Consider the following 15,722-nt stretch of genomic DNA (forward strand, 5'->3'; position numbering starts at 1 on the left):
CTCAATAGCGGAAAGGTAAATCGCAGATGTCAAAGTAGCTTTATACGTATGTGTTTCCTTTATTCAAGAAAATGTACCAGCACAAGGGAGGACTGGGAACTTGAAGTGGCCCTGGAAAACAAACCTAAAAGTGGTCCTGTGCTGTAGGCAGGGCCAATATAAGTAGGCAGGGCTAATATAAATAGGCGGGGCAGCAATACTGCCGTGCATAACAAAATACTGCCCCAGCAGAACCAAATACAAAGTGAAGCACAAAATACTGCTGTCCCTTCAACTCTATCACCATCCTGAGGACAGCAATACAGTTGAATGCAGGAGGACGCTTTCTTCTGCCAGCCAGGTGCATAAGTAGCTGTCATGGTCTCTACTGGGACAGGGGTCAGAAGATCTAGGAGACTGGCTGCACGTGATGTGAGCTGACAGCCTCTCTGGTTTCACTGTTCTGTGTTGTTGCTGGGTATGACCAAACCTCTGGTCTCAGGTGTAGCGTAATTCCTACTCCTCTATTTAGTCTGACCTCACCCATCATGCTATGCGGTTGATAGCTCCTTTTGCTGTGGAAGTGCTGCTAGTGTTGGTTCTCCTCTGAGTTACTGCTCGTCCGCATACTTTGGAGTTAAGTGTCTCTTTTTCCTATTGTTTGTTTGTGGTTTCTTGACCTTCGTTTTGGCATTAGGCCTGAGGGGGTCTCCTGTTACTTCAGCTTGGAAGGAACAGGCCATCTGTTGTCCTGACACTATCTCCAGGGACTTGTTAGGGTGAGATAGGGCCTAGGTTCCGGCATATGAACATTCCTACCATCGAGGTCTGTTCATACTGTTAGTAGTCAGGGCACGGATTAGAGACTCACTAGGTGGTGACCGTTCCACTATACCTAGTTTTCAGGCCTAGTACCTTTCCCCCCTCCCTCCTGTGTTCGGTGTGGAGTGTTTTCCCCACACCATGCCATGACAGTAGCAGATGCTCCTGGCATTAATTAATGCTAAGAGCATCAGATTGCTTTGTACCCGACTGGCAGCCATGAGGATGGCTTGGCTGGCCACCTGGGCATCTGCCCACTGGTAAGTTTCCCTGTAGGGTCTATGGCCAGTCCGCCCCTGGACCTGCCAACAGTCACTGCACTGCATTATCAAAAATAGACATCAACCCATATTATAGTGGAGCAGTATGATCAGCTAAATACACCATAAATATTACCCCTGAAATACATGGTTCCATATAATTGAGTGGATAACCATTATAAATTAGATTCTATAACCAGAACTACTACCTCTAGGTTAAAGGGTTTTTCTGAGACTGTAATGCTGATGACTTATCCTCTGATTAGGTCATCAGCATCTGATTAATATTCTAATTAATACTCTACGAGATCCGTCTCTGTACAGTATTGGAATGTATGGTACCTCGGAACTGAAGCCGAGCTCGGTTTCAAGTTTTAAAGTGGTTTTCCACTTTAAAAATCAATTACCAAAGTTATTCACCGAAGTCATGCGCGACTTCGCAAATAACTAACTTCGGCTCATCGGAGCCCATACATTCTAATACTGTACAGAGACTGATCTCGGTACAGTATTAAGCCGGAGTTTTTAACAAAGCAACAGCGGATGTAACATCCGAAGCTTGCTTCGTTCATCACTAGTCATCAGTATTAAAGTCTTGGAAAAACATTTCAACTCAAATTCAATTTAAAAGGACTCTATCATGAGCGACCTCAAACTGTTTACATAACACATAGCTGTGGTTTACCTGATTAAAATGCAAATTAGGCCTTTAGGGCAATGACAGCGTCACCATAGCTCTTGATGCACACAAGTTCCGCTCCTTTCTGTGGCCATCCCCTCCCTTGCTGCTTTGATTGACTGGGCCATGAAGTGGCAAAGAAATGAGGGAGGGGCTGGAGAACAGGAAGGAGTGGAGCTTGGGTGCAACAAGAGCAATGGTGATACCCTCATTACACCAAAGGCCTAATTTGCATATTAAGAAAAAGTATTATAACTCGGGAACAAAACCTCAGATTAACAAAAGAATAACAGCGTTTTAATCAAGTGAAGCAAAGCTATGTGCAAAATGTTGGACTGGGAGGTCATGGTAACAGATTCCCTTTAAGGGGGTTGTCCAGGCTACAAATATTGATTACTTGATCCACAAGACAGGTTATCCATATCAGACTGTCAGGAGTCCGACGCCTAGCACCACTGCTGATCAGCGAACACTGCGTTCTCTTAAATGTTTACCTGCACACCATCTGTTTTGTAGTAGTGGTGAAGTGTAATTACAACTTTACTCACCTTAACTACCTGTAATTACAACTTTACTCATTAACTTGAATGGGATGCACAGCTGTAATTATAATGCCCCACCACTACAAAGTAGATGGCGTACAGGTAAACACTGAAGATGATGCAGTAATCGCCCGAGCACCACAGCCCCTTCAAACAGCTGATTGGCGAGGGTGTGGGGTAGTTAAACCCCTGCCCATCTGATATTGATGACCTGTCCTGAGGATAGGTCATCTATAACTGTAGCCTCGACAAGCCCTTTACAGGGCAGTTTGTTGGCATTAGGGGATTCCAAATATATAACTACTATAACACTACTGTTTTATACTGTTTCTGAGCAATTACAAAGGAAAGTTGCACATGGTCTTGACCAAAAATTTGCTACTGTTTTGACTCTACAGCTCTTAAAGGGTTTCTATCACTTCGTTTTACCTATTTAGCTTTCAGACACTAGCGATCCGCTAGTGTCTGCTTTATCTAACCACCCTAATATAAGAGCTTATTGTCCTGCCGTTTAGCTAAAAAAATAACTTATATAGATATGCAAATGAGCCTCTAGGTGCTATGGGGGCGTTATTAGCACCTAGAGGCTCCGTCTACCTTAACAAACTGCCGCCGCCCAGCGCGTCCCTCCAGCCCGCCCATCTCCTCCGGAATGCGATGCTCCTCGTATTCGGCGCATGCGCAGTGAATGTCTGATCGCTTCCCTGCTCAGACATCTCCACTGCGCCTGTTCCTCGGAGCACTATGACGTCATCGGCGCAGGCGCAGTGGAGATGTCTGAGCAGGGAAGAGATCAGACATTCACTGCGCATGCGCAGAACAGAGACGCGCACGGAGAGGATCGCTTCAGCTGGAGATGGGCGGGCTGGAGGGACGCGCTGGGCGGCGGCAGTTTGTTAAGGTAGACGGAGCCTCTAGGTGCTAATGACGCCCCCATAGCACCTAGAGGCTCATTTGCATATCTATATAAGTTATTTTTTTAGCTAAACGGCAGGACAATAAACTCTTATATTAGGGTGGTTAGATAAAGCAGACACTAGCGGATCGCTAGTGTCTGAAAGCTAAATAGGTGAAACGAAGTGATAGAAACCCTTTAATATGACCTACATGCCTCCATGGTAATAGACCAATAAGAGAAAAAGGATAGATACAATAGGATCCTAGAGAACACTGCAGAGGCACATTTAGTGGGGGCAACTAGGGCTTGCGCCACGGGCACAGTTAAGATTGCAGGGGGGAGGGTCTGGCAGAACACTATCTGTGAGGGGGTAACATAAATTTTTATTTTATTTTGGGCATCAGAGTACATTGGCAGGACTGTTTACATTCAGAACTTCCGGTTTTCTTCACTACCTGCCTTTATTTATAAACAAGCTCTGAAGAGTGGTGAATCACAGATTGGCCCTGCCTACCACACTGTTCAGTCTGCAGTAACCACGCTTACTATACCTCCTGTGGCCATGTTACTACACCCATATATAAAATCCTACTAGTATCTTGTCTCTTGTGTCCTATCACTGTAAGTCCACAGGCTTTCCCCTCACCATCTAAGAGTGCAATAAACATCAAGCACATCAAAATACATTTGTATATAATCCTATCATCTATTATACAGCCTGCCGTGGCTGTAACATAGCTTGCTGTGTGTGATACTGTCTGCTGAGCTATGTATCTAATTCCATATTGTACGATACTGTCTAGTGTGGTGTGTATTTAAGCCTATCATGTCCAATACTGTTCACTGTGCCTGTGTCTCTAAGCCTGTAACAAAGATTTTAATGTGTGAGGCTGCCTACTGAGCTATGTATCTAAGGCCTCATGTACATAACCGTATCTGTTTTGTGGTGTGCAAATTGCGGATCTACAAAATAAGAATACTATCATTGACTTGGCAGGTTGGCATGAACACTGCCTGTCCCTGTGAATCAAGATGAGCAGGGCGCAGCAGGAGAAGGGAGAACAGAGCCCCATTGCTCCTAGAGGTTCATTTGCATAAAATAAAAGTTATTTTTTTTCTCTAAAACTGAGGCACCTATGAAAAAGAGACTAACACTTAGGTCATTTATTATACGGAAATACACCTATATTATGCATATAGGCACAGATGGCGGCACAACGGTCTAAAGCCAGGTCTAAAATTGTGGGCATGGCATGGGCGGGGAAGGGCCAGCAGGCCTGTTTCATTCATAATTTTCTACACTTGTTTTAGGCGTAGAAAATGGTCTAAATGTAAGACAGCTAGGAAGCTGTCTTACATTTAGAACTGGGGCTGGATGTGCCAAAGTTATGAAGAGGCCGCCTCTTCATAACTTTGGCGGATCCTCCGCCAGCTATGGGGCTTTATTAAGACCCTCAGCCAGTTTACTAAGCATAAATTTGGTGACAGAAGCCCTCTAACCCCTTAGTGACCACCCATATGCCTTTTTACAGTGGTCACTAAGGGGCCTTGGGCTGAGGTGCTGCCTTTTTATGCCTTCACTGCTCCCCTTGCCCCAAGTGCCTCACTTCCCCCTCTGCTAGTCCCCTGCCCCAAGTGTTTCACTGCTCCCTCTGTTAGCCCCCTGCCCCAAGTGCCTCACTGCCCCTTCTGCTCCCCTGAGGCTGCATGCTCCACTGGTGGTGAGTTTCCCCTGTGTGTGTATATGTAAAAGCATGACTGTGTGTGTGTTTGTCTGTATTAAAGTGTGCCTCTGTTTGTAAAAGTGCTGCTATGAGTGCCACTGTGTAAAAGCGTATTGCTGTGTGCATGCAAGTATGTCAAGGTGAACAAAACTGTAAAATCGTATTCAGATGTTTTGTATTTTTTGCAATCATACAGAAGAACTTTTTCTGGTGCATTTACTGTAGTAATGTAGTACAGGGATCAGCGCCCTCTGGCACTCCAGCTGCTCCAAAACTACTACTCCCAGAATCCTCCTTCCATTTCTATGGGAGTTACAAGAACAGCCAAGAAACGGCATGCTGGGAGATGTAGTTTTATGTCATCTGGATTGCCAAAGGTTGCTGATCCCAGATGTTGTAGGTGTCCTTAAGTGGCATGTCACTGCTGGGTCATATGCCACTTGGGGAAACGTCACCACTGAGGCCAGTTATTGGCTGCAATGTTGCATTCAACCCCATCGATGGCATGGGGACATTTAAAAAAAAAAAAAAAGTCCTGAACAACTGCTTTTATGCAGCTGTCTGAGAATTTTAAAAAACCCTCAGGGGACTAAACACGCTTATAAATAAAGAAAAAAGCTATATTCACCCGATAAAGATCCTGCTATTCCAGCGTTCATGTGCTCTGTACAAAAAAAAACTGTCTTTAAAAAAACGCTTTTGAGTAAAAAATAAAAATAAAATTTTCTTCACCTGCATAGTATTTTTTTTTAAGTGGCGGTCACAAAATTCACTACATCCCTAGTGGGATACCTTTAAGGGGTCTAGTTTTTAAAATGGGGTCACTTCTGGGGGGCTTATGTTGCAGTGTTTGCTGCTTTTCATGAACAGACATTGTGGCAGAATATATACTGGTTTACTGTACTTATGACAAAACAGCAACCATTAACTGTACCTTCATCATCAACATGGAGAAAGCCAGATATAACATGTTCATAATCACCAGACATTACGTACACTGGAATAACTGCAATTGAATAAACAGTGATTCTTAACACAGCACCTTAACCTGAGCTGCGACTGTTAAGCTAAGGCTTCGTTCACATCATCGTTCAGCCTTTCCATTCTCCTGCCCCGTTTAGAGTTAGGAAAACGAAAAAGGACGGATTTGGCACATAACTGAGCTGAACGGAGCCCGTGGGCCCCATAGACTATAATGGGGTCCATTAGGTTTCCGCTCAGAAGATTTTTGAAGTCCTGCATGCACAACTTTTGTCTCCGCTCCAAAATCTTCTTCTGAGCGAAAACCTAACGGACCCCATTATAGTCTATGGGGCAGTTATGTGCCGAATCCGTCCTTTCCGTTTTCCTGCCCCTAAACGGGGCAGGAGAATGGAAAGACTGAACGGTGATCTGATTGAAGCCTTAGGCTTAATCTTTAAGGGTCAGCTTCTTCATCAGTCTAGAGTGTCTATCAACACTCAGCTGCTGTTGTGGTAGACCAAGGGTCAGTCACATGATGATCGTTGCCACGTGTCCAGGTGAATGACGTTGATGGAGGAAAATGAGAGGTCAGCCCATAGTTCAACAGATGAGCAGACTTTGTGCCTTATATCCCTCATTTTGCCTCTACTCAATATTTTTTCCACCAGTTATCTACTTACCTACCATGGACCACGGACATGATGTTACAGAGCATTTTTCCAGTATATTCATTGTTATATATATATTTTTTATATATATATATATATATATATATATAGACTATGTTTATTAACCACTATGTTTACTAGCTATTTTTTCCACAACTATGGACATGATCTTTTGTGTTTCCAATACTTCATGTTTGCTACCAATATCTTTTTCAGATCCCTTGAAAAAGGTCCGTTTTGACCGAAACATTGGGACTTTTCTGTATGGCCAATAATCTACTTATCTAATCTCTATATCTGGATGACAACTGATTATGTAAAGATATACAAGATGTATTAAAAAACAGTACTTTGCAAGACAAATCTCTAGTGTGCCATAGATTATTCTGAGCGCATAGTTCAAAACTCTGCCAGGATCCCAAAAAGGGAGTGTCCTGGGCCCTTTATTTATACACAGTAAAACATGCTTGGTTTACAGATATTTCAATAATGGCTTCTAATTGGTACACATATAGTACTTCTAATTGGTTAGAACCGAATCAATCTATTGATTGGTTAATATTCTGTGGGCTTTTTAATATTTCACTATTGGGTTAATAGCTAAGACTGTGTTTTTAGCAAGGAATGCATATTTGGTTATTAACACGCACACACGCTTATCTTATCTTAACACACACAGATGCTAACATTGTCTTTCAGCTTAATTCTTGTTTTTCAGCTGTAAGCTGTCGCCATTTTCTATTGCGCACACAGAGAAATGGAAACATAAAGTCCTTTATAAAATCCACTTTCAGAAAAGCTGGATAATTTCTTTAACATTTCCCTCCTCTTTTCAATTTTCTGTGGCCGCTGAAGAATCTCTTCACATGGTAGACGTTTCTTCTGAAGGCTTCATTGTATCATTTGTGTGTATCTTGCTAACTACTAAGGCTACTTTCAAACTGGCGTTTCTGGGTCCGCTTGTGAAAGGGATTTTTCACAATTTTACTATTTAGACATCATAGATTATACAAGATATACAAGCCTCATCTCTTGTGGAATACAGTACCCCAAACAATAGCAGCCTTCCTTAACAAAAGGCTATTTAAAATCACACCTCACATACAATGACAGCAACCTATGACAAGTCATTCAACTTATTAGCATTTAGAGTAAACCTGTTCAATATGTATTGTATATAGCAGATACCAGTATTGTTTAACAAAGTTTCAGTTGTATCTTGCCAAACACTATGTTCCCACCCCCAAAAAGCCCTATAAGTATGTGCTGTGAAATAAAGATTTCAGGTATTTGACAACCCAAGTTGAGTCTGGGCTGATCTCTACCTCCTGGTCAGAAGCAAACCGGATATTCGTTGTACAGGAAAATATTCACGGGTTGGAGGTCTGATGCCTCATTGTATAACCATCATAAACCTGCCTGAAGGAAAACCGCTAACAAGCGGCCCAAACCGAATCAGTTCAGCCCCAATGCATTCTGAATGGATAAGGATCTGTACAGAATGCATCAATTTGGCTGCGCTTGGTCTCCGTTGCGTTTTTCAGACGGTCACTAAAACGCAGCTTGCAGCGTTTTGGTGACCGTCTGACTATGCGGAGCCAAACGGATTCATCTAGACTTACAATGTAAGTCAATGGGGACGGATCAGTTTTTCACTGACACAATATGGTGCAATTGAAAACGGATCCGTCCCCCATTGACTTTCAATGTAAGTCAAGACGGATCCGTTTCGACTTAGACTTTTTTTTTAATGAATAATGCAAACAGATCCGTTATTAACAGATACAAGCGTTTGCATTATTGGTGTGGATCCCTCTATGCAGATAAAAGATGGATCCGCACAAAACGCGAGTGTGAAAGTAGCCTAACCTACCAAACAAATGACACCTTAGACAGCCCGCACTTCACAGAGTATACAGATAAGATGCATAGACCATGCAATGCAAGCATCTAGGGTTGAAACAATTACTTGATTAAATCAAGTAATTCGACACAAATATAATCCTCGATGCAAATTTTTAGCATCGAGGATTCGTTTGTGTCATGTGACCACGGAGCGGGAGTGAAGCGCACTTTCTTCCTGACACATCGTCAGGTCAGTGCACTTCTTTATAGATGAGAAGCTAACACCATTCACACATATGTGTTCATGCGTGTTTGCGGTTTTCACGGCTGAAGAACACGTAGTCATTCTGGCAGATAACGGCAGAACATATGACTCCAGTGTGCACAGAGCCCAGCACAGTCCTGTACCTGCAGCCGCTCGCCCATGTGTCCTCCTTCACAGGTCACGTTACCCAGCATGCACCGCCGCGGCTTCCCTCTTCCCACATTGCCTTGCTATAGCCCGCTCAGCCACTGCACGGCGATTATCTGCGGAGTCCCAGGCGGGGCTGATGCTGGTTCCCGGTGTGAGGGTAGATCTGCGCTCCAGTTACCATGCAGGAGTGCATCGCTTGTGTGGATCAGATTCGCTTTAACCTGGAGGTGGCTGTGGAGTAGCAGCTGGGGGCACAACCTCTCCCCTTCCCAGGCATGGACAGTAAGTGATGAGGGGGCCGATGGGGCAGGGTACTCTGCAGCCAGCCCATGTCCCCTGCCTGGCACACCCATGTGTGGCTGATGTCACGGCTCCCAGTGGGGCTGTCACCCAGAGCAGCACTCCATTCTCACTGGGGGGCAAGCTGGTGGCACTGGGGGGAAATCTTATGGCACTGGGGGGGGCAGATGATGGCACTGGGGTGGGGGAGAGCTGAAGGCACTGGGGTGGGGGAGAGCTGAAGGCACTGGGGGGAAACTGATACACTTGGGCTGATCGCACAGGGGGGAAAAAAGGGTTTTGGGGACTGATGGCAGGGGGTCTGAGTTTTTATAAAGGAAAACAGTCTATTAATTCATTTTTTCTTATTAGATTACTCGTAAAAAAAAAATATAGTTTACTGCAGCCCTACAAGCATCGATTCCAGTCTGTCTAAAAGTTGTCATTTTTCCTAAACAATCATACATTTTATTAAAACCATGCAAGGCACACACTATCAAAGTGGATGTAGGTGCAGCATTGTTGTTCCATGCATCATTGTCCATAGTTCTGGATACGCCTTCTTCTGCTCCTGTATTGGTATCTCTAGGAGTTGGAAGGTCAGCTATACCGCTAGGAGCATCAGCAGTAAGCCTAAAAGTTTCTGTGTAGCTGTGGTCCTCTGTTGTAGAATCAGGAAGATGAACATCATCTTGGGCGTTGCTGTCCCTTGGTTGGACAGTGCTGGTAATCATGGCATATCTCTTGACCAATATGGTGCGACCTGGAAGTATAGCTACATGGAGTAGGCCTGGAATCGCCTTGAAAGTCCACCTCTGTCCTCCTCTAGTCAACGCTATGGACACTTTGGTGATGGGAAACCTGGGACAGACACTTCCTTCCTGCCAAACATGCGCCTCCATCCGAACTTCCACTTAGGTCCCGGAGCTGCCAGAGCTCTCCTGTCTTCGTAGCCCCCGCCTCCATCCATACCTTTTTGTCTTGAGGCGTTATCTGAGCCTGTAGTTCCTGCAAGAGAGACAAATCTCGCATAGTTGGTAAAAACAATGTCAGGAGCGGCAGACCGGCTGCTTGAGCGTTTCCCACAGCTAGCGGATCATCTTGCTTCACATGGGCTGGTACTTTAACAATGGCTACCTCTGTGGGCATCTCTAGGGCCTCTATGAGGCTCTGTACTGCTTCTGAATTTTTAACTGGTTTGCCCGATGAAGTCAGAAATCCCCTAGACTTCCAGATAACACCAAAGTCATGTGCTACCCTGAAGGCATACCTGGAATCAGTGTAACAATTAATTCTCAGTCTCTTACCCAATGTACATGCATCAGTAAGTGTATTCAGCTCTGCCTCCTGTGCAGACGCACAAGATGGGAGTGGTTTTTGTATGATTACCTTACCATCTTGGATTACCGCATACTTGGTGACAAAGTGTCCTTGCTTATCATTCCACCATCTGGAGCCATCTACAAAATACTCAGCATCAGGGTTAGTTAATGGTATTTCAGGAACATTTGGTAACCCTTTTGTTTCTGCAATCATCAATTCCTGACAGTTATGATTTGCAATTGGATCAGACATTTCTATTACTCCCACTCCCCCAACTCTTCTAAATCCACTGGCAACAAAGTATCTGGATTTAGAACTGCACATCGCTGTAAGGCAGTGCTTCTCAATTATTTTCTGTCATGCCCCCCCTAGGAAGAAGAAAACATTTCGCGCCCCCCCGCGCGACTGTAAATAGTATCATTTGTATATAAAATTGTTATAAGTACACCTCTGCATAACACTATATCCTTATTAACGTATAAGAGAATAAAAAAAGAAAGAAATGTGGATAGGACACACACTTATGGGGGGATCTGTGGATGACATAGAAACATAGAATGTGTCGGCAGATAAGAACCATTTGGCCCATCTAGTCTGCCCAATATACTGAATACTATGGATAGCCCCCGGCCCTATCTTATATGAAGGATGGCCTTATGCCTATCCCATGCATGCTTAAACCCCTTCACTGTATTTGCAGCTACCACTTCTGCAGGAAGGCTATTCCATGCATCCACTACTCTCTCAGTAAAGTAATACTTCCTTATATTACTTTTAAACCTTTGCCCCTCTAATTTAAAACTGTGTCCTCTTGTGGTAGTTTTTCTTCTTTTAAATATGCTCTCTTCCTTTACCGAGTTGATTCCCTTTATGTATTTAAAAGTTTCTATCATATCCCCTCTGTCTTTTCTTTCTTCCAAGCTATACATATTAAGGTCCTTTAACCTTTCCATGACGGACACTTATGGGGGGATCTGTGGATGACGGACACTTATGGGGGGATCTGTGGATGACGGACACTTATGGGGGGATCTGTGGATGACGGACACTTATGGGAGGATCTGTGGATGACGGACACTTATGGGGGGATCTGTGGGTGACGGACACTTATGGGGGGATCTGTGGATGACGGACACTTATGGGGGGATCTGTGGATGACGGACACTTATGGGGGGATCTGTGGATGACGGACACTTATGGGGGGATCTGTGGATGACTGACACTTATGGGGGGGATCTGTGGATGACTGACACTTATGGGAGATCTGTGGATGACTGACACTTATGGTGGGATCTGTGGATGACGGACACTTATGGGGGGATCTGTGGATGACGGACACTTATGGGGGGATCTGTGGATGACGGACACTTATGGGGGGATCTGTGGCTGGCACTGTTATATATGTGCCATCCACAGACCCCCCCACCCCATAACAGTGCCATCCACAGTGCCCCCTCAGCCCATAACAGTGCCATCCACAGACCCCCACCCCTTAACTGTGCCGTCCACCGATTCCGTGTGCCCGCCGCCGCCGTTTAAAGTTATTAAACATGCCCCCCTCACTCCTAATAGTACCGTATATCTTCTGTATAATGCCGGCAGGCGAGCCGGGCGGCTGGCGCGTCCCTCAGTGACGTCACTTGTCTGCGTCGCCTGCTTCATTCAAAAAGCAGGCGGCGCAGGCACGTGATATCACTGAGGGACGCGCCGGCCGCCCGGCCTGCCGGCATTATACAGAAGAAATTCGCACACCCCAAAGGCCGGCCCTGAACGAGCCCCCCTTCAACGGAGCCTGGCGCCCCCCCTGGGGGTCGCGCCCCACTATTTGAGAAACACTGCTGTAAGGTAATGTGGGGACTGAGTAGTGTCATCTCATATTTTGTGATTCTGGCTTGAGACAAATGTTTCAGTTTGGTGGTGTGTAGTAGTTCAGCAACTGAATGTGTTTCAGGCTGCAGCGACAGCTCTGAAACATGTGGGTAGTGCTCTAGCAATACTATCCAAACTGGTAGAATAGTATGCAATGAGCCGCATATGGTCCCCATGTTTCTGCGTCAGTACACCTGAGGCAAATCTCCCTTGCTCATGACAATACAATGTGAAATTTTGTTCGTAATTGGGGATGCCCAATAATGGTGCTGTAGTGAGAGTTAGTTTTAATGCATGAAATGCACTCACAGCTTCTGGTGTTAGTACAAGTGTACTTTAAGGCAGTCATTTAGTGGTTGCATCATCTGAGAGAAATCCTTAATCCAGGGGCGACAGTAACTGACAAGTCCAATAAAGGCACGCAGAGCCCTTGGAGTACTTTGCAGGGGGTGCTGCTGTATAGCAGTAATCCTCTCAGATGTAAGGTGTTTAGTACCTGGAGAAATACAGTGACCTAGGAAAATCACGGTAGATTTACAAAGTTGCAGTTTCTCTTTGGAGGCTTTACAACCATTTTCAGCAAGGAAAATAAGCAAAGATAAAGTTTCCTCTTTACACTGTTCAGGACTGTGACAACAAAGCAACAGATCATCAATATATTGTAAAAGAACAGTGTCCGGATAGGCCGGCTGCCAGGACTGCAACACAGAATGTAGAGCAGTAGAGAAAATATCAGGAGAATTGGCAGCCCCTTGTGGTAAAACGACCCATGCATACTGCTTGTGACAGAAAATGAAAGCAAAATAGGGCCAGCATTCTTCATGTAAACGGCAGAGAAGAAAGCATTTGCAAGATAAATGACAGTAAAAGATGTGGCATCTATGGGTACTTGGTTTAACAGCGTGTGTGGATTGGGCACTTGTGGTGTATTTATGACAGTTACAGCATTTACTACCCTTAACCACTTAAGGACCACAGGTTTATACCCCCCTAGTGACCAGGCCCTTTTTTACAAATCGGCACTCCACAACTTTAGCGGTTTATTGCTCGGTCATGCAGCTTACCACCCAAATGAATTTTACCTCCTTTAATTCTCACTAATAGAGCTTTCATTTGGTGGTATTTCATTGCTGCTGAAATTTTTACTTTTTTTGTTATTAATCGAAATTTACAGATTTTTTTGCAAAAAAATGACATTTTTCACTTTCAGTTGTAAAATTTAGCAAAAAAACGACATCCATATATAATTTTTTCTCAAAATTTATTGTTCTACATGTCTTTGATAAAAAAAAATGTTTGGGTAAAAAAAAAAAATGGTTTGGGTAAAAGCTATAGCGTTTACAAACTATGGTATAAAAATGTGAATTTCCGCTTTTTGAAGCAGCTCTGACTTTCTGAGCACCTGTCATGTTTCCTGAGGTTCTACAATGCCCAGACAGTAGAAAACCCCCACAAATGACCCCATTTCGGAAAGTAGACACCCTAAGGTATTCGCTGATGGGCATAGTGAGTTCATAGAACTTTTTATTTTTTGTCACAAGTTAGCGGAAAATGATGATTTTTTTTTCCTTACAAAGTCTCATATTCCAACTTGTGACAAAAAATAAAAACTTCCATGAACTCACTATGCCCATCACGAAATACCTTGGGGTGTCTTCTTTCCAAAATGGGGTCACTTGTGGGGTAGTTATACTGCCCTGGCATTCTAGGGGCCCTTATGTGTGGTAAGTAGTTTGAAATCAAAATCTGTAAAAAATGGCCGGTGAAATCCGAAAGGTGCTATTTGGAATGTGGGCCCCTTTGCCCACCTAGGCTGAAAAAAAGTGTCACACATGTGGTATTGCCGTACTCAGGAGAAGTTGGGCAATGTGTTTTGGGGTGTCATTTTACATATACCCATGCTGGGTGAGATAAATATCTCGGCAAAAGACAACTTTTCCAATTTTTTTATACAAAGTTGGCATTTGACCGAGATATTTCTCTCACCCAGCATGGGTATATGTAAAATGACACGCCAAAACACATTCCCCAACTTCTCCTGAGTACGGCGATACCAGATGTGTTACACTTTTTTGCAGCCTAGATGCGCAAAGGGGCCCACATTCCTTTTAGGAGGGCATTTTTAGACATTTGGATCCCAGACTTCTTCTCACGCTTTAGGGCCCCTAAAATGCCAGGGCAGTATAAATACCCCACATGTGACCCCATTTTGGAAAGAAGACACCCAAGGTATTCAATGAGGGGCATGGCGAGTTCATCGAAAAAAAAAAAAAATTGTCTTAAGTTAGCGGTAATTGTTTTTTTTTTTTTTTCTCACAAAGTCTCCCTTTCCGCTAACTTGGGACAAAAATTTCAATCTTTCATGGACTCAATATGCCCCTCAGCGAATACCTTGGGGTGTCTACTTTCCGAAATGGGGTCACATGTGGGGTATTTATACTGCCCTGGCATTTTAGGGGCCCTAAAGCGTGAGAAGAAGTCTGGAATATAAATGTCTAAAAAATTTTAAGCATTTGGATTCCGTGAGGGGTATGGTGAGTTCATGTGAGATTTTATTTTTTGACACAAGTTAGTGGAATATGAGACTTTGTAAGAAAAAAAAGAAATAAAACATTTCCGCTAACTTGGGCCAAAAAAAAGTCTGAATGGAGCCTTACAGGGGGGTGATCAGGGAGTCTATATGGGGTCATCACCCCCCTGTCATTGATCACCCCCCTGTAAGGCTCCATTCAGACGTCCGTATGTTTTTTTACGGATACATGGATCAGATCCGGAAAACACATACGGACATCTGAATGGAGCCTTACAGGGGGGTGATCAATGACAGGGCAGTGATCAATGACAGGGGGGTGATCAGGGAGTCTATATGGGGTGATCACCCCTGTCATTGATCACCCCCCTGTAAGGCTCCATTCAGACGTCCGTATGTGTTTTGCGGATCCGATCCATGTATCAGTGGATCGGCAAAAATCATACGGACATCTGAATGGAGCCTTACAGGGGGGTGATCAATGACAGGGGGGTGATCAGGGAGTATATATGGGGTGATCAGGGGTTAATAAGGGGTTAATAAGTGACAGGGGGGGGGTGTAGTGTAGTGTGGTGCTTGGTGCTACATATTACTGAACTACCTGTGTCCTCTGGTGGTCGATCCAAACAAAAGGGACCACCAGAGGACCAGGTAGCAGGTATATTAGACGCTGTTATCAAAACAGCGTCTAATATACCTGTTAGGGGTTAAAAAAATCGCATCTCCAGCCTGCCAGCGAACGATCGCCGCTGGCAGGCTGAAGATCCACTCGCTTACCTTCCGATCCTGTGAACGCGCGCGCCTGTGTGCGCGCGTTCACAGGAAATCTCGGCTCACGCGAGATGACGCCAATCGGCGTTAGTGTAGCCTGGGAGCGCCGCAGCAATGGCGCCTTTCGGCGTTACGTGTGCGGCAAGAGGTTAAAT

Source organism: Bufo bufo, chromosome 6 (assembly GCF_905171765.1).
Source record: "Bufo bufo chromosome 6, aBufBuf1.1, whole genome shotgun sequence".
NCBI lineage: Eukaryota > Metazoa > Chordata > Amphibia > Anura > Bufonidae > Bufo > Bufo bufo.